This window comes from Salmo salar, chromosome ssa08 (assembly GCF_905237065.1).
Source record: "Salmo salar chromosome ssa08, Ssal_v3.1, whole genome shotgun sequence".
In the NCBI taxonomy this organism is placed as follows: domain Eukaryota; kingdom Metazoa; phylum Chordata; class Actinopteri; order Salmoniformes; family Salmonidae; genus Salmo; species Salmo salar.
The window spans coordinates 27598263-27619168 of NC_059449.1; the positions used below are offsets into that span (position 1 = coordinate 27598263).

At 39.5% G+C, this 20906-nt stretch overlaps 52 non-coding genes across 52 annotated transcripts; all 52 read left to right on the forward strand.

Annotated features, from left to right (window-relative positions):
* The first annotated feature begins 182 nt into the window (after positions 1 to 182).
* On the forward strand, positions 183 to 254 carry trnaq-uug (transfer RNA glutamine (anticodon UUG)). Its single transcript has one exon. It is a non-coding gene; the product is annotated as a tRNA-Gln (tRNA).
* A 111-nt stretch (positions 255 to 365) lies between these two features.
* Positions 366 to 437, forward strand: trnaq-cug (transfer RNA glutamine (anticodon CUG)). Its single transcript has one exon. It is a non-coding gene; the product is annotated as a tRNA-Gln (tRNA).
* Positions 438 to 947: 510 nt separating this feature from the next.
* On the forward strand, positions 948 to 1019 carry trnaq-uug (transfer RNA glutamine (anticodon UUG)). Its single transcript has one exon. It is a non-coding gene; the product is annotated as a tRNA-Gln (tRNA).
* A 111-nt stretch (positions 1020 to 1130) lies between these two features.
* Positions 1131 to 1202, forward strand: trnaq-cug (transfer RNA glutamine (anticodon CUG)). Its single transcript has one exon. It is a non-coding gene; the product is annotated as a tRNA-Gln (tRNA).
* Positions 1203 to 1725: 523 nt separating this feature from the next.
* Positions 1726 to 1797, forward strand: trnaq-uug (transfer RNA glutamine (anticodon UUG)). The gene has a single exon. It is a non-coding gene; the product is annotated as a tRNA-Gln (tRNA).
* Positions 1798 to 1908: 111 nt separating this feature from the next.
* Positions 1909 to 1980, forward strand: trnaq-cug (transfer RNA glutamine (anticodon CUG)). The gene has a single exon. It is a non-coding gene; the product is annotated as a tRNA-Gln (tRNA).
* A 1289-nt stretch (positions 1981 to 3269) lies between these two features.
* trnaq-uug (transfer RNA glutamine (anticodon UUG)) lies at positions 3270 to 3341 on the forward strand. The gene has a single exon. It is a non-coding gene; the product is annotated as a tRNA-Gln (tRNA).
* Positions 3342 to 3452: 111 nt separating this feature from the next.
* Positions 3453 to 3524, forward strand: trnaq-cug (transfer RNA glutamine (anticodon CUG)). The gene has a single exon. It is a non-coding gene; the product is annotated as a tRNA-Gln (tRNA).
* Positions 3525 to 4047: 523 nt separating this feature from the next.
* Positions 4048 to 4119, forward strand: trnaq-uug (transfer RNA glutamine (anticodon UUG)). Its single transcript has one exon. It is a non-coding gene; the product is annotated as a tRNA-Gln (tRNA).
* Positions 4120 to 4230: 111 nt separating this feature from the next.
* trnaq-cug (transfer RNA glutamine (anticodon CUG)) lies at positions 4231 to 4302 on the forward strand. The gene has a single exon. It is a non-coding gene; the product is annotated as a tRNA-Gln (tRNA).
* Positions 4303 to 4826: 524 nt separating this feature from the next.
* trnaq-uug (transfer RNA glutamine (anticodon UUG)) lies at positions 4827 to 4898 on the forward strand. Its single transcript has one exon. It is a non-coding gene; the product is annotated as a tRNA-Gln (tRNA).
* A 111-nt stretch (positions 4899 to 5009) lies between these two features.
* Positions 5010 to 5081, forward strand: trnaq-cug (transfer RNA glutamine (anticodon CUG)). The gene has a single exon. It is a non-coding gene; the product is annotated as a tRNA-Gln (tRNA).
* A 524-nt stretch (positions 5082 to 5605) lies between these two features.
* trnaq-uug (transfer RNA glutamine (anticodon UUG)) lies at positions 5606 to 5677 on the forward strand. Its single transcript has one exon. It is a non-coding gene; the product is annotated as a tRNA-Gln (tRNA).
* Positions 5678 to 5788: 111 nt separating this feature from the next.
* trnaq-cug (transfer RNA glutamine (anticodon CUG)) lies at positions 5789 to 5860 on the forward strand. Its single transcript has one exon. It is a non-coding gene; the product is annotated as a tRNA-Gln (tRNA).
* Positions 5861 to 6383: 523 nt separating this feature from the next.
* On the forward strand, positions 6384 to 6455 carry trnaq-uug (transfer RNA glutamine (anticodon UUG)). The gene has a single exon. It is a non-coding gene; the product is annotated as a tRNA-Gln (tRNA).
* Positions 6456 to 6566: 111 nt separating this feature from the next.
* Positions 6567 to 6638, forward strand: trnaq-cug (transfer RNA glutamine (anticodon CUG)). The gene has a single exon. It is a non-coding gene; the product is annotated as a tRNA-Gln (tRNA).
* Positions 6639 to 7161: 523 nt separating this feature from the next.
* Positions 7162 to 7233, forward strand: trnaq-uug (transfer RNA glutamine (anticodon UUG)). Its single transcript has one exon. It is a non-coding gene; the product is annotated as a tRNA-Gln (tRNA).
* A 111-nt stretch (positions 7234 to 7344) lies between these two features.
* Positions 7345 to 7416, forward strand: trnaq-cug (transfer RNA glutamine (anticodon CUG)). Its single transcript has one exon. It is a non-coding gene; the product is annotated as a tRNA-Gln (tRNA).
* Positions 7417 to 7941: 525 nt separating this feature from the next.
* Positions 7942 to 8013, forward strand: trnaq-uug (transfer RNA glutamine (anticodon UUG)). Its single transcript has one exon. It is a non-coding gene; the product is annotated as a tRNA-Gln (tRNA).
* Positions 8014 to 8124: 111 nt separating this feature from the next.
* Positions 8125 to 8196, forward strand: trnaq-cug (transfer RNA glutamine (anticodon CUG)). Its single transcript has one exon. It is a non-coding gene; the product is annotated as a tRNA-Gln (tRNA).
* Positions 8197 to 8719: 523 nt separating this feature from the next.
* Positions 8720 to 8791, forward strand: trnaq-uug (transfer RNA glutamine (anticodon UUG)). The gene has a single exon. It is a non-coding gene; the product is annotated as a tRNA-Gln (tRNA).
* Positions 8792 to 8972: 181 nt separating this feature from the next.
* trnaq-cug (transfer RNA glutamine (anticodon CUG)) lies at positions 8973 to 9044 on the forward strand. Its single transcript has one exon. It is a non-coding gene; the product is annotated as a tRNA-Gln (tRNA).
* Positions 9045 to 9568: 524 nt separating this feature from the next.
* On the forward strand, positions 9569 to 9640 carry trnaq-uug (transfer RNA glutamine (anticodon UUG)). Its single transcript has one exon. It is a non-coding gene; the product is annotated as a tRNA-Gln (tRNA).
* Positions 9641 to 9755: 115 nt separating this feature from the next.
* On the forward strand, positions 9756 to 9827 carry trnaq-cug (transfer RNA glutamine (anticodon CUG)). Its single transcript has one exon. It is a non-coding gene; the product is annotated as a tRNA-Gln (tRNA).
* Positions 9828 to 10351: 524 nt separating this feature from the next.
* Positions 10352 to 10423, forward strand: trnaq-uug (transfer RNA glutamine (anticodon UUG)). The gene has a single exon. It is a non-coding gene; the product is annotated as a tRNA-Gln (tRNA).
* Positions 10424 to 10534: 111 nt separating this feature from the next.
* trnaq-cug (transfer RNA glutamine (anticodon CUG)) lies at positions 10535 to 10606 on the forward strand. The gene has a single exon. It is a non-coding gene; the product is annotated as a tRNA-Gln (tRNA).
* Positions 10607 to 11130: 524 nt separating this feature from the next.
* On the forward strand, positions 11131 to 11202 carry trnaq-uug (transfer RNA glutamine (anticodon UUG)). The gene has a single exon. It is a non-coding gene; the product is annotated as a tRNA-Gln (tRNA).
* A 111-nt stretch (positions 11203 to 11313) lies between these two features.
* On the forward strand, positions 11314 to 11385 carry trnaq-cug (transfer RNA glutamine (anticodon CUG)). Its single transcript has one exon. It is a non-coding gene; the product is annotated as a tRNA-Gln (tRNA).
* Positions 11386 to 11496: 111 nt separating this feature from the next.
* On the forward strand, positions 11497 to 11568 carry trnaq-cug (transfer RNA glutamine (anticodon CUG)). The gene has a single exon. It is a non-coding gene; the product is annotated as a tRNA-Gln (tRNA).
* Positions 11569 to 12092: 524 nt separating this feature from the next.
* Positions 12093 to 12164, forward strand: trnaq-uug (transfer RNA glutamine (anticodon UUG)). The gene has a single exon. It is a non-coding gene; the product is annotated as a tRNA-Gln (tRNA).
* A 111-nt stretch (positions 12165 to 12275) lies between these two features.
* On the forward strand, positions 12276 to 12347 carry trnaq-cug (transfer RNA glutamine (anticodon CUG)). Its single transcript has one exon. It is a non-coding gene; the product is annotated as a tRNA-Gln (tRNA).
* A 524-nt stretch (positions 12348 to 12871) lies between these two features.
* Positions 12872 to 12947, forward strand: trnaq-uug (transfer RNA glutamine (anticodon UUG)). Its single transcript has one exon. It is a non-coding gene; the product is annotated as a tRNA-Gln (tRNA).
* Positions 12948 to 13058: 111 nt separating this feature from the next.
* Positions 13059 to 13130, forward strand: trnaq-cug (transfer RNA glutamine (anticodon CUG)). The gene has a single exon. It is a non-coding gene; the product is annotated as a tRNA-Gln (tRNA).
* A 524-nt stretch (positions 13131 to 13654) lies between these two features.
* On the forward strand, positions 13655 to 13730 carry trnaq-uug (transfer RNA glutamine (anticodon UUG)). Its single transcript has one exon. It is a non-coding gene; the product is annotated as a tRNA-Gln (tRNA).
* Positions 13731 to 13841: 111 nt separating this feature from the next.
* trnaq-cug (transfer RNA glutamine (anticodon CUG)) lies at positions 13842 to 13913 on the forward strand. The gene has a single exon. It is a non-coding gene; the product is annotated as a tRNA-Gln (tRNA).
* A 523-nt stretch (positions 13914 to 14436) lies between these two features.
* Positions 14437 to 14512, forward strand: trnaq-uug (transfer RNA glutamine (anticodon UUG)). The gene has a single exon. It is a non-coding gene; the product is annotated as a tRNA-Gln (tRNA).
* A 111-nt stretch (positions 14513 to 14623) lies between these two features.
* Positions 14624 to 14695, forward strand: trnaq-cug (transfer RNA glutamine (anticodon CUG)). Its single transcript has one exon. It is a non-coding gene; the product is annotated as a tRNA-Gln (tRNA).
* Positions 14696 to 15219: 524 nt separating this feature from the next.
* trnaq-uug (transfer RNA glutamine (anticodon UUG)) lies at positions 15220 to 15291 on the forward strand. The gene has a single exon. It is a non-coding gene; the product is annotated as a tRNA-Gln (tRNA).
* Positions 15292 to 15406: 115 nt separating this feature from the next.
* Positions 15407 to 15478, forward strand: trnaq-cug (transfer RNA glutamine (anticodon CUG)). Its single transcript has one exon. It is a non-coding gene; the product is annotated as a tRNA-Gln (tRNA).
* Positions 15479 to 16001: 523 nt separating this feature from the next.
* On the forward strand, positions 16002 to 16073 carry trnaq-uug (transfer RNA glutamine (anticodon UUG)). The gene has a single exon. It is a non-coding gene; the product is annotated as a tRNA-Gln (tRNA).
* Positions 16074 to 16185: 112 nt separating this feature from the next.
* On the forward strand, positions 16186 to 16257 carry trnaq-cug (transfer RNA glutamine (anticodon CUG)). Its single transcript has one exon. It is a non-coding gene; the product is annotated as a tRNA-Gln (tRNA).
* A 520-nt stretch (positions 16258 to 16777) lies between these two features.
* Positions 16778 to 16849, forward strand: trnaq-uug (transfer RNA glutamine (anticodon UUG)). The gene has a single exon. It is a non-coding gene; the product is annotated as a tRNA-Gln (tRNA).
* A 115-nt stretch (positions 16850 to 16964) lies between these two features.
* On the forward strand, positions 16965 to 17036 carry trnaq-cug (transfer RNA glutamine (anticodon CUG)). Its single transcript has one exon. It is a non-coding gene; the product is annotated as a tRNA-Gln (tRNA).
* Positions 17037 to 17560: 524 nt separating this feature from the next.
* trnaq-uug (transfer RNA glutamine (anticodon UUG)) lies at positions 17561 to 17632 on the forward strand. Its single transcript has one exon. It is a non-coding gene; the product is annotated as a tRNA-Gln (tRNA).
* A 115-nt stretch (positions 17633 to 17747) lies between these two features.
* On the forward strand, positions 17748 to 17819 carry trnaq-cug (transfer RNA glutamine (anticodon CUG)). Its single transcript has one exon. It is a non-coding gene; the product is annotated as a tRNA-Gln (tRNA).
* Positions 17820 to 18344: 525 nt separating this feature from the next.
* trnaq-uug (transfer RNA glutamine (anticodon UUG)) lies at positions 18345 to 18416 on the forward strand. The gene has a single exon. It is a non-coding gene; the product is annotated as a tRNA-Gln (tRNA).
* Positions 18417 to 18529: 113 nt separating this feature from the next.
* On the forward strand, positions 18530 to 18601 carry trnaq-cug (transfer RNA glutamine (anticodon CUG)). The gene has a single exon. It is a non-coding gene; the product is annotated as a tRNA-Gln (tRNA).
* Positions 18602 to 19125: 524 nt separating this feature from the next.
* Positions 19126 to 19197, forward strand: trnaq-uug (transfer RNA glutamine (anticodon UUG)). Its single transcript has one exon. It is a non-coding gene; the product is annotated as a tRNA-Gln (tRNA).
* Positions 19198 to 19308: 111 nt separating this feature from the next.
* Positions 19309 to 19380, forward strand: trnaq-cug (transfer RNA glutamine (anticodon CUG)). The gene has a single exon. It is a non-coding gene; the product is annotated as a tRNA-Gln (tRNA).
* Positions 19381 to 19900: 520 nt separating this feature from the next.
* Positions 19901 to 19972, forward strand: trnaq-uug (transfer RNA glutamine (anticodon UUG)). The gene has a single exon. It is a non-coding gene; the product is annotated as a tRNA-Gln (tRNA).
* A 114-nt stretch (positions 19973 to 20086) lies between these two features.
* On the forward strand, positions 20087 to 20158 carry trnaq-cug (transfer RNA glutamine (anticodon CUG)). The gene has a single exon. It is a non-coding gene; the product is annotated as a tRNA-Gln (tRNA).
* A 524-nt stretch (positions 20159 to 20682) lies between these two features.
* Positions 20683 to 20754, forward strand: trnaq-uug (transfer RNA glutamine (anticodon UUG)). The gene has a single exon. It is a non-coding gene; the product is annotated as a tRNA-Gln (tRNA).
* The last annotated feature ends 152 nt before the right edge of the window (positions 20755 to 20906 follow it).

The following is a 20906-nucleotide window of genomic DNA, read 5'->3' on the forward strand; positions in this document are numbered from 1 at the left end:
CAATCTGAGTTCAAATCTCGGTAGGACCTACCATGTGAATTAATCTGCCTCGTGGAACTGGAATATAGCTGTCCAACGATTGTTGAAAGTATTTGCAACACGTGATAGGAACGACAGTCCACATTTGCTAATTAAAACGCGTAATTTTTTTTCTGTACAATTCCCAAATGGATGTATAATATGGTTCTATGGTGTAATGGTTAGCACTCTGGACTTTGAATCCAGTGATCCGAGTTCAAATCTCGGTAGAACCTTTCTGGCTTTTGTGCTGAATTATTCACGTGGCCTACCAATAATCTCATTTCTAGCTGTTTATCCGGTGAACAAATGACAGGAAAATCTGAACACTTCAATAATTACTATGGGGTTCTATGGTGTAATGGTTAGCACTCAGGACTCTGAATCCTGCGATCCGAGTTCAAATCTCGGTAGGACCTACCTTCATACTGCTCTCCTGTCAACTTTAAAATACTCTTGTGTGAAAGAAACAAGTGGGTGGGAGTCGATAAGCAGTCTTTGGTACGCATGAATGGCCAGCCTGCAGGAAATTTTTAATATGAATGCCTAGTACATTTATTAATTGAAAACTTGCTGCCCCCAATGAACTGAAAATAATTAAGATTTTTTTCAAGATGTTACATGGTAGGGTAGCCCAGGTGATACCGTTTCTGTCCAGAAAATATTTTCTCTGTTTTTCCTGTGAACCAAGGACAGTAAAATCTGAACCAGCATTCTATGCTGTAAAGGTTATCACTCTGGATCTTGCAATCTGAGTTCAAATCTTGGTAGGACCTACCATGTGAATTAATCTGCCTCGTGGAACTGGAATATAGCTGTCCAACGATTGTTGAAAGTATTTGCAACACGTGATAGGAACGACAGTCCACATTTGCTAATTAAAACGCGTAATTTTTTTTCTGTACAATTCCCAAATGGATGTATAATATGGTTCTATGGTGTAATGGTTAGCACTCTGGACTTTGAATCCAGTGATCCGAGTTCAAATCTCGGTAGAACCTTTCTGGCTTTTGTGCTGAATTATTCACGTGGCCTACCAATAATCTCATTTCTAGCTGTTTATCCGGTGAACAAATGACAGGAAAATCTGAACACTTCAATAATTACTATGGGGTTCTATGGTGTAATGGTTAGCACTCAGGACTCTGAATCCTGCGATCCGAGTTCAAATCTCGGTAGGACCTACCTTCATTCTGCAGTGACATACTGCTCTCCTGTCAACTTTAAAATAGCCTTGTGTGAAAGAAACAAGTGGGTGGGAGTCGATAAGCAGTCTTTGGTACGCATGAATGGCCAGCCTGCAGGAAATTTTTAATATGAATGCCTAGTACATTTATTAATTGAAAACTTGCTGCCCCCAATGAACTGAAAATAATTAAGATTTTTTTCAAGATGTTACATGGTAGGGTAGCCCAGGTGATACCGTTTCTGTCCAGAAAATATTTTCTCTGTTTTTCCTGTGAACCAAGGACAGTAAAATCTGAACCAGCATTCTATGCTGTAAAGGTTATCACTCTGGATCTTGCAATCTGAGTTCAAATCTTGGTAGGACCTACCATGTGAATTAATCTGCCTCGTGGAACTGGAATATAGCTGTCCAACGATTGTTGAAAGTATTTGCAACACGTGATAGGAACGACAGTCCACATTTGCTAATTAAAACGCGTAATTTTTTTTCTGTACAATTCCCAAATGGATGTATAATATGGTTCTATGGTGTAATGGTTAGCACTCTGGACTTTGAATCCAGTGATCCGAGTTCAAATCTCGGTAGAACCTTTCTAGCTTTTGTGCTGAATTATTCACGTGGCCTACCAATAATCTCATTTCTAGCTGTTTATCCGGTGAACAAATGACAGGAAAATCTGAACACTTCAATAATTACTATGGGGTTCTATGGTGTAATGGTTAGCACTCAGGACTCTGAATCCTGCGATCCGAGTTCAAATCTCGGTAGGACCTACCTTCATTCTGCAGTGACATACTGCTCTCCTGTCAACTTTAAAATAGCCTTGTGTGAAAGAAACAAGTGGGTGGGAGTCGATAAGCAGTCTTTGGTACGCATGAATGGCCAGCCTGCAGGAAATTTTTAATATGAATGCCTAGTACATTTATTAATTGAAAACTTGCTGCCCCCCAATGAACTGAAAATAATTAAGATTTTTTTCAAGATGTTACATGGTAGGGTAGCCCAGGTGATACCGTTTCTGTCCAGAAAATATTTTCTCTGTTTTTCCTGTGAACCAAGGACAGTAAAATCTGAACCAGCATTCTATGCTGTAAAGGTTATCACTCTGGATCTTGCAATCTGAGTTCAAATCTTGGTAGGACCTACCATGTGAATTAATCTGCCTCGTGGAACTGGAATATAGCTGTCCAACGATTGTTGAAAGTATTTGCAACACGTGATAGGAACGACAGTCCACATTTGCTAATTAAAACGCGTAATTTTTTTTCTGTACAATTCCCAAAAATGATGTATAATATGGTTCTATGGTGTAATGGTTAGCACTCTGGACTTTGAATCTAGTGATCTGAATTCAAATCTCGTTAGAACCTTTCTGGCTTTTGTGCTGAATTATTCACGTGGCCTACCAATAATCTCATTTCTAGCTGTTTATCCGGTGAACAAATGACAGGAAAATCTGAACACTTCAATAATTACTATGGGGTTCTATGGTGTAATGGTGAGCACTCATGACTCTGAGTTCAAATCTCAGTTGGACCTACCTTCATTCTGCAGTGACATACTGCTCTCCTGTCAACTTTAAAGTAGCCTTGTGTGAAAGAAACAAGTGGGTGGGAGTCGATAAGCAGTCTTTGGTACGCATGAATGGCCAGCCTGCAGGAAATTTTTAATATGAATGCCTAGTACATTTATTAATTGAAAACTTGCTGCCCCCAATGAACTGAAAATAATTAAGATTTTTTTCAAGATGTTACATGGTAGGGTAGCCCAGGTGATACCGTTTCTGTCCAGAAAATATTTTCTCTGTTTTTCCTGTGAACCAAGGACAGTAAAATCTGAACCAGCATTCTATGCTGTAAAGGTTATCACTCTGGATCTTGCAATCTGAGTTCAAATCTTGGTAGGACCTACCATGTGAATTAATCTGCCTCGTGGAACTGGAATATAGCTGTCCAACGATTGTTGAAAGTATTTGCAACACGTGATAGGAACGACAGTCCACATTTGCTAATTAAAACGCGTAATTTTTTTTCTGTACAATTCCCAAATGGATGTATAATATGGTTCTATGGTGTAATGGTTAGCACTCTGGACTTTGAATCCAGTGATCCGAGTTCAAATCTCGGTAGAACCTTTCTGGCTTTTGTGCTGAATTATTCACGTGGCCTACCAATAATCTCATTTCTAGCTGTTTATCCGGTGAACAAATGACAGGAAAATCTGAACACTTCAATAATTACTATGGGGTTCTATGGTGTAATGGTTAGCACTCAGGACTCTGAATCCTGCGATCCGAGTTCAAATCTCGGTAGGACCTACCTTCATTCTGCAGTGACATACTGCTCTCCTGTCAACTTTAAAATAGCCTTGTGTGAAAGAAACAAGTGGGTGGGAGTCGATAAGCAGTCTTTGGTACGCATGAATGGCCAGCCTGCAGGAAATTTTTAATATGAATGCCTAGTACATTTATTAATTGAAAACTTGCTGCCCCCAATGAACTGAAAATAATTAAGATTTTTTTCAAGATGTTACATGGTAGGGTAGCCCAGGTGATACCGTTTCTGTCCAGAAAATATTTTCTCTGTTTTTCCTGTGAACCAAGGACAGTAAAATCTGAACCAGCATTCTATGCTGTAAAGGTTATCACTCTGGATCTTGCAATCTGAGTTCAAATCTTGGTAGGACCTACCATGTGAATTAATCTGCCTCGTGGAACTGGAATATAGCTGTCCAACGATTGTTGAAAGTATTTGCAACACGTGATAGGAACGACAGTCCACATTTGCTAATTAAAACGCGTAATTTTTTTTCTGTACAATTCCCAAATGGATGTATAATATGGTTCTATGGTGTAATGGTTAGCACTCTGGACTTTGAATCCAGTGATCCGAGTTCAAATCTCGGTAGAACCTTTCTAGCTTTTGTGCTGAATTATTCACGTGGCCTACCAATAATCTCATTTCTAGCTGTTTATCCGGTGAACAAATGACAGGAAAATCTGAACACTTCAATAATTACTATGGGGTTCTATGGTGTAATGGTTAGCACTCAGGACTCTGAATCCTGCGATCCGAGTTCAAATCTCGGTAGGACCTACCTTCATTCTGCAGTGACATACTGCTCTCCTGTCAACTTTAAAATAGCCTTGTGTGAAAGAAACAAGTGGGTGGGGAGTCGATAAGCAGTCTTTGGTACGCATGAATGGCCAGCCTGCAGGAAATTTTTAATATGAATGCCTAGTACATTTATTAATTGAAAACTTGCTGCCCCCAATGAACTGAAAATAATTAAGATTTTTTTCAAGATGTTACATGGTAGGGTAGCCCAGGTGATACCGTTTCTGTCCAGAAAATATTTTCTCTGTTTTTCCTGTGAACCAAGGACAGTAAAATCTGAACCAGCATTCTATGCTGTAAAGGTTATCACTCTGGATCTTGCAATCTGAGTTCAAATCTCGGTAGGACCTACCATGTGAATTAATCTGCCTCGTGGAACTGGAATATAGCTGTCCAACGATTGTTGAAAGTATTTGCAACACGTGATAGGAACGACAGTCCACATTTGCTAATTAAAACGCGTAATTTTTTTTCTGTACAATTCCCAAATGGATGTATAATATGGTTCTATGGTGTAATGGTTAGCACTCTGGACTTTGAATCCAGTGATCCGAGTTCAAATCTCGGTAGAACCTTTCTAGCTTTTGTGCTGAATTATTCACGTGGCCTACCAATAATCTCATTTCTAGCTGTTTATCCGGTGAACAAATGACAGGAAAATCTGAACACTTCAATAATTACTATGGGGTTCTATGGTGTAATGGTTAGCACTCAGGACTCTGAATCCTGCGATCCGAGTTCAAATCTCGGTAGGACCTACCTTCATTCTGCAGTGACATACTGCTCTCCTGTCAACTTTAAAATAGCGTTGTGTGAAAGAAACAAGTGGGTGGGAGTCGATAAGCAGTCTTTGGTACGCATGAATGGCCAGCCTGCAGGAAATTTTTAATATGAATGCCTAGTACATTTATTAATTGAAAACTTGCTGCCCCCCAATGAACTGAAAATAATTAAGATTTTTTTCAAGATGTTACATGGTAGGGTAGCCCAGGTGATACCGTTTCTGTCCAGAAAATATTTTCTCTGTTTTTCCTGTGAACCAAGGACAGTAAAATCTGAACCAGCATTCTATGCTGTAAAGGTTATCACTCTGGATCTTGCAATCTGAGTTCAAATCTTGGTAGGACCTACCATGTGAATTAATCTGCCTCGTGGAACTGGAATATAGCTGTCCAACGATTGTTGAAAGTATTTGCAACACGTGATAGGAACGACAGTCCACATTTGCTAATTAAAACGCGTAATTTTTTTTCTGTACAATTCCCAAATGGATGTATAATATGGTTCTATGGTGTAATGGTTAGCACTCTGGACTTTGAATCCAGTGATCCGAGTTCAAATCTCGGTAGAACCTTTCTAGCTTTTGTGCTGAATTATTCACGTGGCCTACCAATAATCTCATTTCTAGCTGTTTATCCGGTGAACAAATGACAGGAAAATCTGAACACTTCAATAATTACTATGGGGTTCTATGGTGTAATGGTTAGCACTCAGGACTCTGAATCCTGCGATCCGAGTTCAAATCTCGGTAGGACCTACCTTCATTCTGCAGTGACATACTGCTCTCCTGTCAACTTTAAAATAGCCTTGTGTGAAAGAAACAAGTGGGTGGGAGTCGATAAGCAGTCTTTGGTACGCATGAATGGCCAGCCTGCAGGAAATTTTTAATATGAATGCCTAGTACATTTATTAATTGAAAACTTGCTGCCCCCAATGAACTGAAAATAATTAAGATTTTTTTCAAGATGTTACATGGTAGGGTAGCCCAGGTGATACCGTTTCTGTCCAGAAAATATTTTCTCTGTTTTTCCTGTGAACCAAGGACAGTAAAATCTGAACCAGCATTCTATGCTGTAAAGGTTATCACTCTGGATCTTGCAATCTGAGTTCAAATCTTGGTAGGACCTACCATGTGAATTAATCTGCCTCGTGGAACTGGAATATAGCTGTCCAACGATTGTTGAAAGTATTTGCAACACGTGATAGGAACGACAGTCCACATTTGCTAATTAAAACGCGTAATTTTTTTTCTGTACAATTCCCAAATGGATGTATAATATGGTTCTATGGTGTAATGGTTAGCACTCTGGACTTTGAATCCAGTGATCCGAGTTCAAATCTCGGTAGAACCTTTCTGGCTTTTGTGCTGAATTATTCACGTGGCCTACCAATAATCTCATTTCTAGCTGTTTATCCGGTGAACAAATGACAGGAAAATCTGAACACTTCAATAATTACTATGGGGTTCTATGGTGTAATGGTTAGCACTCAGGACTCTGAATCCTGCGATCCGAGTTCAAATCTCGGTAGGACCTACCTTCATTCTGCAGTGACATACTGCTCTCCTGTCAACTTTAAAATAGCCTTGTGTGAAAGAAACAAGTGGGTGGGAGTCGATAAGCAGTCTTTGGTACGCATGAATGGCCAGCCTGCAGGAAATTTTTAATATGAATGCCTAGTACATTTATTAATTGAAAACTTGCTGCCCCCAATGAACTGAAAATAATTAAGATTTTTTTCAAGATGTTACATGGTAGGGTAGCCCAGGTGATACCGTTTCTGTCCAGAAAATATTTTCTCTGTTTTTCCTGTGAACCAAGGACAGTAAAATCTGAACCAGCATTCTATGCTGTAAAGGTTATCACTCTGGATCTTGCAATCTGAGTTCAAATCTCGGTAGGACCTACCATGTGAATTAATCTGCCTCGTGGAACTGGAATATAGCTGTCCAACGATTGTTGAAAGTATTTGCAACACGTGATAGGAACGACAGTCCACATTTGCTAATTAAAACGCGTAATTTTTTTTCTGTACAATTCCCAAATGGATGTATAATATGGTTCTATGGTGTAATGGTTAGCACTCTGGACTTTGAATCCAGTGATCCGAGTTCAAATCTCGGTAGAACCTTTCTGGCTTTTGTGCTGAATTATTCACGTGGCCTACCAATAATCTCATTTCTAGCTGTTTATCCGGTGAACAAATGACAGGAAAATCTGAACACTTCAATAATTACTATGGGGTTCTATGGTGTAATGGTTAGCACTCAGGACTCTGAATCCTGCGATCCGAGTTCAAATCTCGGTAGGACCTACCTTCATTCTGCAGTGACATACTGCTCTCCTGTCAACTTTAAAATAGCCTTGTGTGAAAGAAACAAGTGGGTGGGGAGTCGATAAGCAGTCTTTGGTACGCATGAATGGCCAGCCTGCAGGAAATTTTTAATATGAATGCCTAGTACATTTATTAATTGAAAACTTGCTGCCCCCCAATGAACTGAAAATAATTAAGATTTTTTTCAAGATGTTACATGGTAGGGTAGCCCAGGTGATACCGTTTCTGTCCAGAAAATATTTTCTCTGTTTTTCCTGTGAACCAAGGACAGTAAAATCTGAACCAGCATTCTATGCTGTAAAGGTTATCACTCTGGATCTTGCAATCTGAGTTCAAATCTCGGTAGGACCTACCATGTGAATTAATCTGCCTCGTGGAACTGGAATATAGCTGTCCAACGATTGTTGAAAGTATTTGCAACACGTGATAGGAACGACAGTCCACATTTGCTAATTAAAACGCGTAATTTTTTTTCTGTACAATTCCCAAATGGATGTATAATATGGTTCTATGGTGTAATGGTTAGCACTCTGGACTTTGAATCCAGTGATCCGAGTTCAAATCTCGGTAGAACCTTTCTGGCTTTTGTGCTGAATTATTCACGTGGCCTACCAATAATCTCATTTCTAGCTGTTTATCCGGTGAACAAATGACAGGAAAATCTGAACACTTCAATAATTACTATGGGGTTCTATGGTGTAATGGTTAGCACTCAGGACTCTGAATCCTGCGATCCGAGTTCAAATCTCGGTAGGACCTACCTTCATTCTGCAGTGACATACTGCTCTCCTGTCAACTTTAAAATAGCCTTGTGTGAAAGAAACAAGTGGGTGGGAGTCGATAAGCAGTCTTTGGTACGCATGAATGGCCAGCCTGCAGGAAATTTTTAATATGAATGCCTAGTACATTTATTAATTGAAAACTTGCTGCCCCCAATGAACTGAAAATAATTAAGATTTTTTTCAAGATGTTACATGGTAGGGTAGCCCAGGTGATACCGTTTCTGTCCAGAAAATATTTTCTCTGTTTTTCCTGTGAACCAAGGACAGTAAAATCTGAACCAGCTTTCTATGCTGTAAAGGTTATCACTCTGGATCTTGCAATCTGAGTTCAAATCTCGGTAGGACCTACCATGTGAATTAATCTGCCCCGTGGAACTGGAATATAGCTGTCCAACGATTGTTGAAAGTATTTGCAACACGTGATAGGAACGACAGTCCACATTTGCTAATTAAAACGCGTAATTTTTTTTCTGTACAATTCCCAAATGGATGTATAATATGGTTCTATGGTGTAATGGTTAGCACTCTGGACTTTGAATCCAGTGATCCGATTTCAAATCTCGGTAGAACCTTTCTGGCTTTTGTGCTGAATTATTCACGGACCAACAAAATGACGGAAACGGCATTCGGTAGAACCTTTCTAGCTTTTGTGCTGAATTATTCACGTGGCCTACCAATAATCTCATTTCTAGCTGTTTATCCGGTGAACAAATGACAGGAAAATCTGAACACTTCAGTAATTACTCTATATGGGGTTCTATGGTGTAATGGTTAGCACTCAGGACTCTGAATCCTGCGATCCGAGTTCAAATCTCGGTAGGACCTACCTTGATTTTGCAGTGACATACTCCTCTCCTGTCAACTTTAAAATACTCTTGTGTGAAAGAAACAAGTGGGTGGGAGTCGATAAGCAGTCTTTGGTACGCATGAATGGCCAGCCTGCAGGAAATTTTTAATATGAATGCCTAGTACATTTATTAATTGAAAACTTGCTGCCCCCCAATGAACTGAAAATAATTAAGATTTTTTTCAAGATGTTACATGGTAGGGTAGCCCAGGTGATACCGTTTCTGTCCAGAAAATATTTTCTCTGTTTTTCCTGTGAACCAAGGACAGTAAAATCTGAACCAGCATTCTATGCTGTAAAGGTTATCACTCTGGATCTTGCAATCTGAGTTCAAATCTCGGTAGGACCTACCATGTGAATTAATCTGCCTCGTGGAACTGGAATATAGCTGTCCAACGATTGTTGAAAGTATTTGCAACACGTGATAGGAACGACAGTCCACATTTGCTAATTAAAACGCGTAATTTTTTTTCTGTACAATTCCCTAATGGATGTATAATATGGTTCTATGGTGTAATGGTTAGCACTCTGGACTTTGAATCCAGTGATCCGAGTTCAAATCTCGGTAGAACCTTTCTAGCTTTTGTGCTGAATTATTCACGTGGCCTACCAATAATCTCATTTCTACCTGTTTATCCGGTGAACAAATGACAGGAAAATCTGAACACTTCAATAATTACTCTATATGGGGTTCTATGGTGTAATGGTTAGCACTCAGGACTCTGAATCCTGCGATCCGAGTTCAAATCTCGGTAGGACCTACCTTGATTTTGCAGTGACATACTCCTCTCCTGTCAACTTTAAAATACTCTTGTGTGAAAGAAACAAGTGGGTGGGAGTCGATAAGCAGTCTTTGGTACGCATGAATGGCCAGCCTGCAGGAAATTTTTAATATGAATGCCTAGTACATTTATTAATTGAAAACTTGCTGCCCCCCAATGAACTGAAAATAATTAAGATTTTTTTCAAGATGTTACATGGTAGGGTAGCCCAGGTGATACCGTTTCTGTCCAGAAAATATTTTCTCTGTTTTTCCTGTGAACCAAGGACAGTAAAATCTGAACCAGCATTCTATGCTGTAAAGGTTATCACTCTGGATCTTGCAATCTGAGTTCAAATCTCGGTAGGACCTACCATGTGAATTAATCTGCCTCGTGGAACTGGAATATAGCTGTCCAACGATTGTTGAAAGTATTTGCAACACGTGATAGGAACGACAGTCCACATTTGCTAATTAAAACGCGTAATTTTTTTTCTGTACAATTCCCAAATGGATGTAAAATATGGTTCTATGGTGTAATGGTTAGCACTCTGGACTTTGAATCCAGTGATCCGAGTTCAAATCTCGGTAGAACCTTTCTGGCTTTTGTGCTGAATTATTCACGTGGCCTACCAATAATCTCATTTCTAGCTGTTTATCCGGTGAACAAATGACAGGAAAATCTGAACACTTCAATAATTACTATGGGGTTCTATGGTGTAATGGTTAGCACTCAGGACTCTGAATCCTGCGATCCGAGTTCAAATCTCGGTAGGACCTACCTTCATTCTGCATTGACATACTGCTCTCCTGTCAACTTTAAAATAGCCTTGTGTGAAAGAAACAAGTGGGTGGGAGTCGATAAGCAGTCTTTGGTACGCATGAATGGCCAGCCTGCAGGAAATTTTTAATATGAATGCCTAGTACATTTATTAATTGAAAACTTGCTGCCCCCCAATGAACTGAAAATAATTAAGATTTTTTTCAAGATGTTACATGGTAGGGTAGCCCAGGTGATACCGTTTCTGTCCAGAAAATATTTTCTCTGTTTTTCCTGTGAACCAAGGACAGTAAAATCTGAACCAGCTTTCTATGCTGTAAAGGTTATCACTCTGGATCTTGCAATCTGAGTTCAAATCTCGGTAGGACCTACCATGTGAATTAATCTGCCCCGTGGAACTGGAATATAGCTGTCCAACGATTGTTGAAAGTATTTGCAACACGTGATAGGAACGACAGTCCACATTTGCTAATTAAAACGCGTAATTTTTTTTCTGTACAATTCCCAAATGGATGTATAATATGGTTCTATGGTGTAATGGTTAGCACTCTGGACTTTGAATCCAGTGATCCGAGTTCAAATCTCGGTAGAACCTTTCTAGCTTTTGTGCTGAATTATTCACGTGGCCTACCAATAATCTCATTTCTAGCTGTTTATCCGGTGAACAAATGACAGGAAAATCTGAACACTTCAATAATTACTATGGGGTTCTATGGTGTAATGGTTAGCACTCAGGACTCTGAATCCTGCGATCCGAGTTCAAATCTTGGTAGAACCTTTCTAGCTTTTGTGCTGAATTATTCACGAGGCCTACCAATAATCTCATTTCTACCTGTTTATCCGGTGAACAAATGACAGGAAAATCTGAACACTTCAGTAATTACTATGGGGTTCTATGGTGTAATGGTTAGCACTCAGGACTCTGAATCCTGCGATCCGAGTTCAAATCTCGGTAGGACCTACCTTGATTTTGCAGTGACATACTCCTCTCCTGTCAACTTTAAAATACTCTTGTGTGAAAGAAACAAGTGGGTGGGAGTCGATAAGCAGTCTTTGGTACGCATGAATGGCCAGCCTGCAGGAAATGTTTAATATGAATGCCTAGTACATTTATTAATTGAAAACTTGCTGCCCCCCAATGAACTGAAAATAATTAAGATTTTTTTCAAGATGTTACATGGTAGGGTAGCCCAGGTGATACCGTTTCTGTCCAGAAAATATTTTCTCTGTTTTTCCTGTGAACCAAGGACAGTAAAATCTGAACCAGCATTCTATGCTGTAAAGGTTATCACTCTGGATCTTGCAATCTGAGTTCAAATCTCGGTAGGACCTACCATGTGAATTAATCTGCCTCGTGGAACTGGAATATAGCTGTCCAACGATTGTTGAAAGTATTTGCAACACGTGATAGGAACGACAGTCCACATTTGCTAATTAAAACGCGTAATTTTTTTTCTGTACAATTCCCAAATGGATGTATAATATGGTTCTATGGTGTAATGGTTAGCACTCTGGACTTTGAATCCAGTGATCCGATTTCAAATCTCGGTAGAACCTTTCTGGCTTTTGTGCTGAATTATTCACGTGGCCTACCAATAATCTCATTTCTAGCTGTTTATCCGGTGAACAAATGACAGGAAAATCTGAACACTTCAATAATTACTATGGGGTTCTATGGTGTAATGGTTAGCACTCAGGACTCTGAATCCTGCGATCCGAGTTCAAATCTCGGTAGGACCTACCTTCATTCTGCATTGACATACTGCTCTCCTGTCAACTTTAAAATACTCTTGTGTGAAAGAAACAAGTGGGTGGGAGTCGATAAGCAGTCTTTGGTACGCATGAATGGCCAGCCTGCAGGAAATTTTTAATATGAATGCCTAGTACATTTATTAATTGAAAACTTGCTGCCCCCCAATGAACTGAAAATAATTAAGATTTTTTTCAAGATGTTACATGGTAGGGTAACCCAGGTGATACCGTTTCTGTCCAGAAAATATTTTCTCTGTTTTTCCTGTGAACCAAGGACAGTAAAATCTGAAGCAGCATTCTATGCTGTAAAGGTTATCACTCTGGATCTTGCAATCTGAGTTCAAATCTCGGTAGGACCTACCATGTGAATTAATCTGCCTCGTGGAACTGGAATATAGCTGTCCAACGATTGTTGAAAGTATTTGCAACACGTGATAGGAACGACAGTCCACATTTGCTAATTAAAACGCGTAATTTTTTTTCTGTACAATTCCCAAATGGATGTATAATATGGTTCTATGGTGTAATGGTTAGCACTCTGGACTTTGAATCCAGTGATCCGAGTTCAAATCTCGGTAGAAAATGTCTAGCTTTTGTGCTGAATTGTTCACGTGGCCTACCAATAATCTCATTTCTAGCTGTTTATCCGGTGAACAAATGACAGGAAAATCTGAACACTTCAATAATTACTCTATATGGGGTTCTATGGTGTAATGGTTAGCACTCAGGACTCTGAATCCTGCGATCCGAGTTCAAATCTCGGTAGGACCTACCTTGATTTTGCAGTGACATACTGCTCTCCTGTCAACTTTAAAATACTCTTGTGTGAAAGAAACAAGTGGGTGGGAGTCGATAAGCAGTCTTTGGTACGCATGAATGGCCAGCCTGCAGGAAATTTTTAATATGAATGCCTAGTACATTTATTAATTGAAAACTTGCTGCCCCCCAATGAACTGAAAATAATTAAGATTTTTTTCAAGATGTTACATGGTAGGGTAGCCCAGGTGATACCGTTTCTGTCCAGAAAATATTTTCTCTGTTTTTCCTGTGAACCAAGGACAGTAAAATCTGAACCAGCATTCTATGCTGTAAAGGTTATCACTCTGGATCTTGCAATCTGAGTTCAAATCTCGGTAGGACCTACCATGTGAATTAATCTGCCTCGTGGAACTGGAATATAGCTGTCCAACGATTGTTGAAAGTATTTGCAACACGTGATAGGAACGACAGTCCACATTTGCTAATTAAAACGCGTAATTTTTTTTCTGTACAATTCCCAAATGGATGTATAATATGGTTCTATGGTGTAATGGTTAACACTCTGGACTTTGAATCCAGTGATCCGAGTTCAAATCTCGGTAGAAAATGTCTAGCTTTTGTGCTGAATTGTTCACGTGGCCTACCAATAATCTCATTTCTAGCTGTTTATCCGGTGAACAAATGACAGGAAAATCTGAACACTTCAATAATTACTCTATATGGGGTTCTATGGTGTAATGGTTAGCACTCAGGACTCTGAATCCTGCGATCCGAGTTCAAATCTCGGTAGGACCTACCTTGATTTTGCAGTGACATACTCCTCTCCTGTCAACTTTAAAATACTCTTGTGTGAAAGAAACAAGTGGGTGGGAGTCGATAAGCAGTCTTTGGTACGCATGAATGGCCAGCCTGCAGGAAATTTTTAATATGAATGCCTAGTACATTTATTAATTGAAAACTTGCTGCCCCCAATGAACTGAAAATAATTAAGATTTTTTTCAAGATGTTACATGGTAGGGTAGCCCAGGTGATACCGTTTCTGTCCAGAAAATATTTTCTCTGTTTTTCCTGTGAACCAAGGACAGTAAAATCTGAACCAGCATTCTATGCTGTAAAGGTTATCACTCTGGATCTTGCAATCTGAGTTCAAATCTCGGTAGGACCTACCATGTGAATTAATCTGCCTCGTGGAACTGGAATATAGCTGTCCAACGATTGTTGAAAGTATTTGCAACACGTGATAGGAACGACAGTCCACATTTGCTAATTAAAACGCGTAATTTTTTTTCTGTACAATTCCCAAATGGATGTATAATATGGTTCTATGGTGTAATGGTTAGCACTCTGGACTTTGAATCCAGTGATCCGAGTTCAAATCTCGGTAGAAAATGTCTAGCTTTTGTGCTGAATTATTCACGTGGCCTACCAATAATCTCATTTCTAGCTGTTTATCCGGTGAACAAATGACAGGAAAATCTGAACACTTCAATAATTACTCTATATGGGGTTCTATGGTGTAATGGTTAGCACTCAGGACTCTGAATCCTGCGATCCGAGTTCAAATCTCGGTAGGACCTACCTTCATTCTGCATTGACATACTGCTCTCCTGTCAACTTTAAAATACTCTTGTGTGAAAGAAACAAGTGGGTGGGAGTCGATAAGCAGTCTTTGGTACGCATGAATGGCCAGCCTGCAGGAAATTTTTAATATGAATGCCTAGTACATTTATTAATTGAAAACTTGCTGCCCCCCAATGAACTGAAAATAATTAAGATTTTTTTCAAGATGTTACATGGTAGGGTAGCCCAGGTGATACCGTTTCTGTCCAGAAAATATTTTCTCTGTTTTTCCTGTGAACCAAGGACAGTAAAATCTGAACCAGCATTCTATGCTGTAAAGGTTATCACTCTGGATCTTGCAATCTGAGTTCAAATCTCGGTAGGACCTACCATGTGAATTAATCTGCCTCGTGGAACTGGAATATAGCTGTCCAACGATTGTTGAAAGTATTTGCAACACGTGATAGGAACGACAGTCCACATTTGCTAATTAAAACGCGTAATTTTTTTTCTGTACAATTCCCAAATGGATGTATAATATGGTTCTATGGTGTAATGGTTAGCACTCTGGACTTTGAATCCAGTGATCCGAGTTCAAATCTCGGTAGAACCTTTCTAGCTTTTGTGCTGAATTATTCACGTGGCCTACCAATAATCTCATTTCTAGCTGTTTATCCGGTGAACAAATGACAGGAAAATCTGAACACTTCAATAATTACTCTATATGGGGTTCTATGGTGTAATGGTTAGCACTCAGGACTCTGAATCCTGCGATCCGAGTTCAAATCTCGGTAGGACCTACCTTGATTTTGCAGTGACATACTCCTCTCCTGTCAACTTTAAAATACTCTTGTGTGAAAGAAACAAGTGGGTGGGAGTCGATAAGCAGTCTTTGGTACGCATGAATGGCCAGCCTGCAGGAAATTTTTAATATGAATGCCTAGTACATTTATTAATTGAAAACTTGCTGCCCCCAATGAACTGAAAATAATTAAGATTTTTTTCAAGATGTTACATGGTAGGGTAGCCCAGGTGATACCGTTTCTGTCCAGAAAATATTTTCTCTGTTTTTCCTGTGAACCAAGGACAGTAAAATCTGAACCAGCATTCTATGCTGTAAAGGTTATCACTCTGGATCTTGCAATCTGAGTTCAAATCTCGGTAGGACCTACCATGTGAATTAATCTGCCTCGTGGAACTGGAATATAGCTGTCCAACGATTGTTGAAAGTATTTGCAACACGTGATAGGAACGACAGTCCACATTTGCTAATTAAAACGCGTAATTTTTTTTCTGTACAATTCCCAAATGGATGTATAATATGGTTCTATGGTGTAATGGTTAGCACTCTGGACTTTGAATCCAGTGATCCGAGTTCAAATCTCGGTAGAACCTTTCTAGCTTTTGTGCTGAATTATTCACGTGGCCTACCAATAATCTCATTTCTAGCTGTTTATCCGGTGAACAAATGACAGGAAAATCTGAACACTTCAATAATTACATATGGGGTTCTATGGTGTAATGGTTAGCACTCAGGACTCTGAATCCTGCGATCTGAGTTCAAATCTCGGTAGGACCTACCTTCATTCTGCAGTGACATACCTCCTGTCAACTTTAAAATACTCTTGTGTGAAAGAAACAAGTGGGTGGGAGTCGATAAGCAGTCTTTGGTACGCATGAATGGCCAGCCTGCAGGAAATTTTTAATATGAATGCCTAGTACATTTATTAATTGAAAACTTGCTGCCCCCCAATGAACTGAAAATAATTAAGATTTTTTTCAAGATGTTACATGGTAGGGTAGCCCAGGTGATACCGTTTCTGTCCAGAAAATATTTTCTCTGTTTTTCCTGTGAACCAAGGACAGTAAAATCTGAACCAGCATTCTATGCTGTAAAGGTTATCACTCTGGATCTTGCAATCTGAGTTCAAATCTTGGTAGGACCTACCATGTGAATTAATCTGCCTCGTGGAACTGGAATATAGCTGTCCAACGATTGTTGAAAGTATTTGCAACACGTGATAGGAACGACAGTCCACATTTGCTAATTAAAACGCGTAATTTTTTTTCTGTACAATTCCCAAATGGATGTATAATATGGTTCTATGGTGTAATGGTTAGCACTCTGGACTTTGAATCCAGTGATCCGAGTTCAAATCTCGGTAGAACCTTTCTAGCTTTTGTGCTGAATTATTCACGTGGCCTACCAATAATCTCATTTCTAGCTGTTTATCCGGTGAACAAATGACAGGAAAATCTGAACACTTCAATAATTACTCTATATGGGGTTCTATGGTGTAATGGTTAGCACTCAGGACTCTGAATCCTGCGATCCGAGTTCAAATCTCGGTAGGACCTACCTTCATTTTGCAGTGACATACTGCTCTCCTGTCAACTTTAAAATAGTCTTGTGTGAAAGAAACAAGTGGGTGGGGAGTCGATAAGCAGTCTTTGGTACGCATGAATGGCCAGCCTGCAGGAAATTTTTAATATGAATGCCTAGTACATTTATTAATTGAAAACTTGCTGCCCCCAATGAACTGAAAATAATTAAGATTTTTTTCAAGATGTTACATGGTAGGGTAGCCCAGGTGATACCGTTTCTGTCCAGAAAATATTTTCTCTGTTTTTCCTGTGAACCAAGGACAGTAAAATCTGAACCAGCATTCTATGCTGTAAAGGTTATCACTCTGGATCTTGCAATCTGAGTTCAAATCTCGGTAGGACCTACCATGTGAATTAATCTGCCTCGTGGAACTGGAATATAGCTGTCCAACGATTGTTGAAAGTATTTGCAACACGTGATAGGAACGACAGTCCACATTTGCTAATTAAAACGCGTAATTTTTTTTCTGTACAATTCCCAAATGGATGTATAATATGGTTCTATGGTGTAATGGTTAGCACTCTGGACTTTGAATCCAGTGATCCGAGTTCAAATCTCGGTAGAACCTTTCTAGCTTTTGTGCTGAATTATTCACGTGGCCTACCAATAATCTCATTTCTAGCTGTTTATCCGGTGAACAAATGACAGGAAAATCTGAACACTTCAATAATTACTCTATATGGGGTTCTATGGTGTAATGGTTAGCACTCAGGACTCTGAATCCTGCGATCCGAGTTCAAATCTCGGTAGGACCTACCTTCATTCTGCATTGACATACTGCTCTCCTGTCAACTTTAAAATAGCCTTGTGTGAAAGAAACAAGTGGGTGGGAGTCGATAAGCAGTCTTTGGTACGCATGAATGGCCAGCCTGCAGGAAATTTTTAATATGAATGCCTAGTACATTTATTAATTGAAAACTTGCTGCCCCCCAATGAACTGAAAATAATTAAGATTTTTTTTCAAGATGTTACATGGTAGGGTAGCCCAGGTGATACCGTTTCTGTCCAGAAAATATTTTCTCTGTTTTTCCTGTGAACCAAGGACAGTAAAATCTGAACCAGCATTCTATGCTGTAAAGGTTATCACTCTGGATCTTGCAATCTGAGTTCAAATCTCGGTAGGACCTACCATGTGAATTAATCTGCCTCGTGGAACTGGAATATAGCTGTCCAACGATTGTTGAAAGTATTTGCAACACGTGATAGGAACGACAGTCCACATTTGCTAATTAAAACGCGTAATTTTTTTTCTGTACAATTCCCAAATGGATGTATAATATGGTTCTATGGTGTAATGGTTAGCACTCTGGACTTTGAATCCAGTGATCCGAGTTCAAATCTCGGTAGAACCTTTCTAGCTTTTGTGCTGAATTATTCACGTGGCCTACCAATAATCTCATTTCTAGCTGTTTATCCGGTGAACAAATGACAGGAAAATCTGAACACTTCAATAATTACCATATGGGGTTCTATGGTGTAATGGTTAGCACTCAGGACTCTGAATCCTGCGATCCGAGTTCAAATCTCGGTAGGACCTACCTTCATTCTGCATTGACATACTGCTCTCCTGTCAACTTTAAAATAGCCTTGTGTGAAAGAAACAAGTGGGTGGGAGTCGATAAGCAGTCTTTGGTACGCATGAATGGCCAGCCTGCAGGAAATTTTTAATATGAATGCCTAGTACATTTATTAATTGAAAACTTGCTGCCCCCCAATGAACTGAAAATAATTAAGATTTTTTTCAAGATGTTACATGGTAGGGTAGCCCAGGTGATACCGTTTCTGTCCAGAAAATATTTTCTCTGTTTTTCCTGTGAACCAAGGACAGTAAAATCTGAACCAGCATTCTATGCTGTAAAGGTTATCACTCTGGATCTTGCAATCTGAGTTCAAATCTCGGTAGGACCTACCATGTGAATTAATCTGCCTCGTGGAACTGGAATATAGCTGTCCAACGATTGTTGAAAGTATTTGCAACACGTGATAGGAACGACAGTCCACATTTGCTAATTAAAACGCGTAATTTTTTTTCTGTACAATTCCCAAATGGATGTATAATATGGTTCTATGGTGTAATGGTTAGCACTCTGGACTTTGAATCCAGTGATCCGAGTTCAAATCTCGGTAGAACCTTTCTAGCTTTTGTGCTGAATTATTCACGTGGCCTACCAATAATCTCATTTCTAGCTGTTTATCCGGTGAACAAATGACAGGAAAATCTGAACACTTCAATAATTACTATGGGGTTCTATGGTGTAATGGTTAGCACTCAGGACTCTGAATCCTGCGATCCGAGTTCAAATCTCGGTAGGACCTACCTTCATTCTGCAGTGACATACCTCCTGTCAACTTTAAAATACTCTTGTGTGAAAGAAACAAGTGGGTGGGAGTCGATAAGCAGTCTTTGGTACGCATGAATGGCCAGCCTGCAGGAAATTTTTAATATGAATGCCTAGTACATTTATTAATTGAAAACTTGCTGCCCCCCAATGAACTGAAAATAATTAAGATTTTTTTCAAGATGTTACATGGTAGGGTAGCCCAGGTGATACCGTTTCTGTCCAGAAAATATTTTCTCTGTTTTTCCTGTGAACCAAGGACAGTAAAATCTGAACCAGCATTCTATGCTGTAAAGGTTATCACTCTGGATCTTGCAATCTGAGTTCAAATCTCGGTAGGACCTACCATGTGAATTAATCTGCCTCGTGGAACTGGAATATAGCTGTCCAACGATTGTTGAAAGTATTTGCAACACGTGATAGGAACGACAGTCCACATTTGCTAATTAAAACGCGTAATTTTTTTTCTGTACAATTCCCAAATGGATGTATAATATGGTTCTATGGTGTAATGGTTAGCACTCTGGACTTTGAATCCAGTGATCCGAGTTCAAATCTCGGTAGAACCTTTCTAGCTTTTGTGCTGAATTATTCACGTGGCCTACCAATAATCTCATTTCTAGCTGTTTATCCGGTGAACAAATGACAGGAAAATCTGAACACTTCAATAATTACTCTTATGGGGTTCTATGGTGTAATGGTTAGCACTCAGGACTCTGAATCCTGCGATCCGAGTTCAAATCTCGGTAGGACCTACCTTCATTCTGCAGTGACATACTGCTCTCCTGTCAACTTTAAAATAGCCTTGTGTGAAAGAAACAAGTGGGTGGGAGTCGATAAGCAGTCTTTGGTACGCATGAATGGCCAGCCTGCAGGAAATTTTTAATATGAATGCCTAGTACATTTATTAATTGAAAACTTGCTGCCCCCAATGAACTGAAAATAATTAAGATTTTTTTCAAGATGTTACATGGTAGGGTAGCCCAGGTGATACCGTTTCTGTCCAGAAAATATTTTCTCTGTTTTTCCTGTGAACCAAGGACAGTAAAATCTGAACCAGCATTCTATGCTGTAAAGGTTATCACTCTGGATCTTGCAATCTGAGTTCAAATCTCGGTAGGACCTACCATGTGAATTAATCTGCCTCGTGGAACTGGAATATAGCTGTCCAACGATTGTTGAAAGTATTTGCAACACGTGATAGGAACGACAGTCCACATTTGCTAATTAAAACGCAGTAATTTTTTTTCTGTACAATTCCCAAATGGATGTATAATATGGTTCTATGGTGTAATGGTTAGCACTCTGGACTTTGAATCCAGTGATCCGAGTTCAAATCTCGGTAGAACCTTTCTAGCTTTTGTGCTGAATTATTCACGTGGCCTACCAATAATCTCATTTCTAGCTGTTTATCCGGTGAACAAATGACAGGAAAATCTGAACACTTCAATAATTACTATGGGGTTCTATGGTGTAATGGTTAGCACCCAGGACTCTGAATCC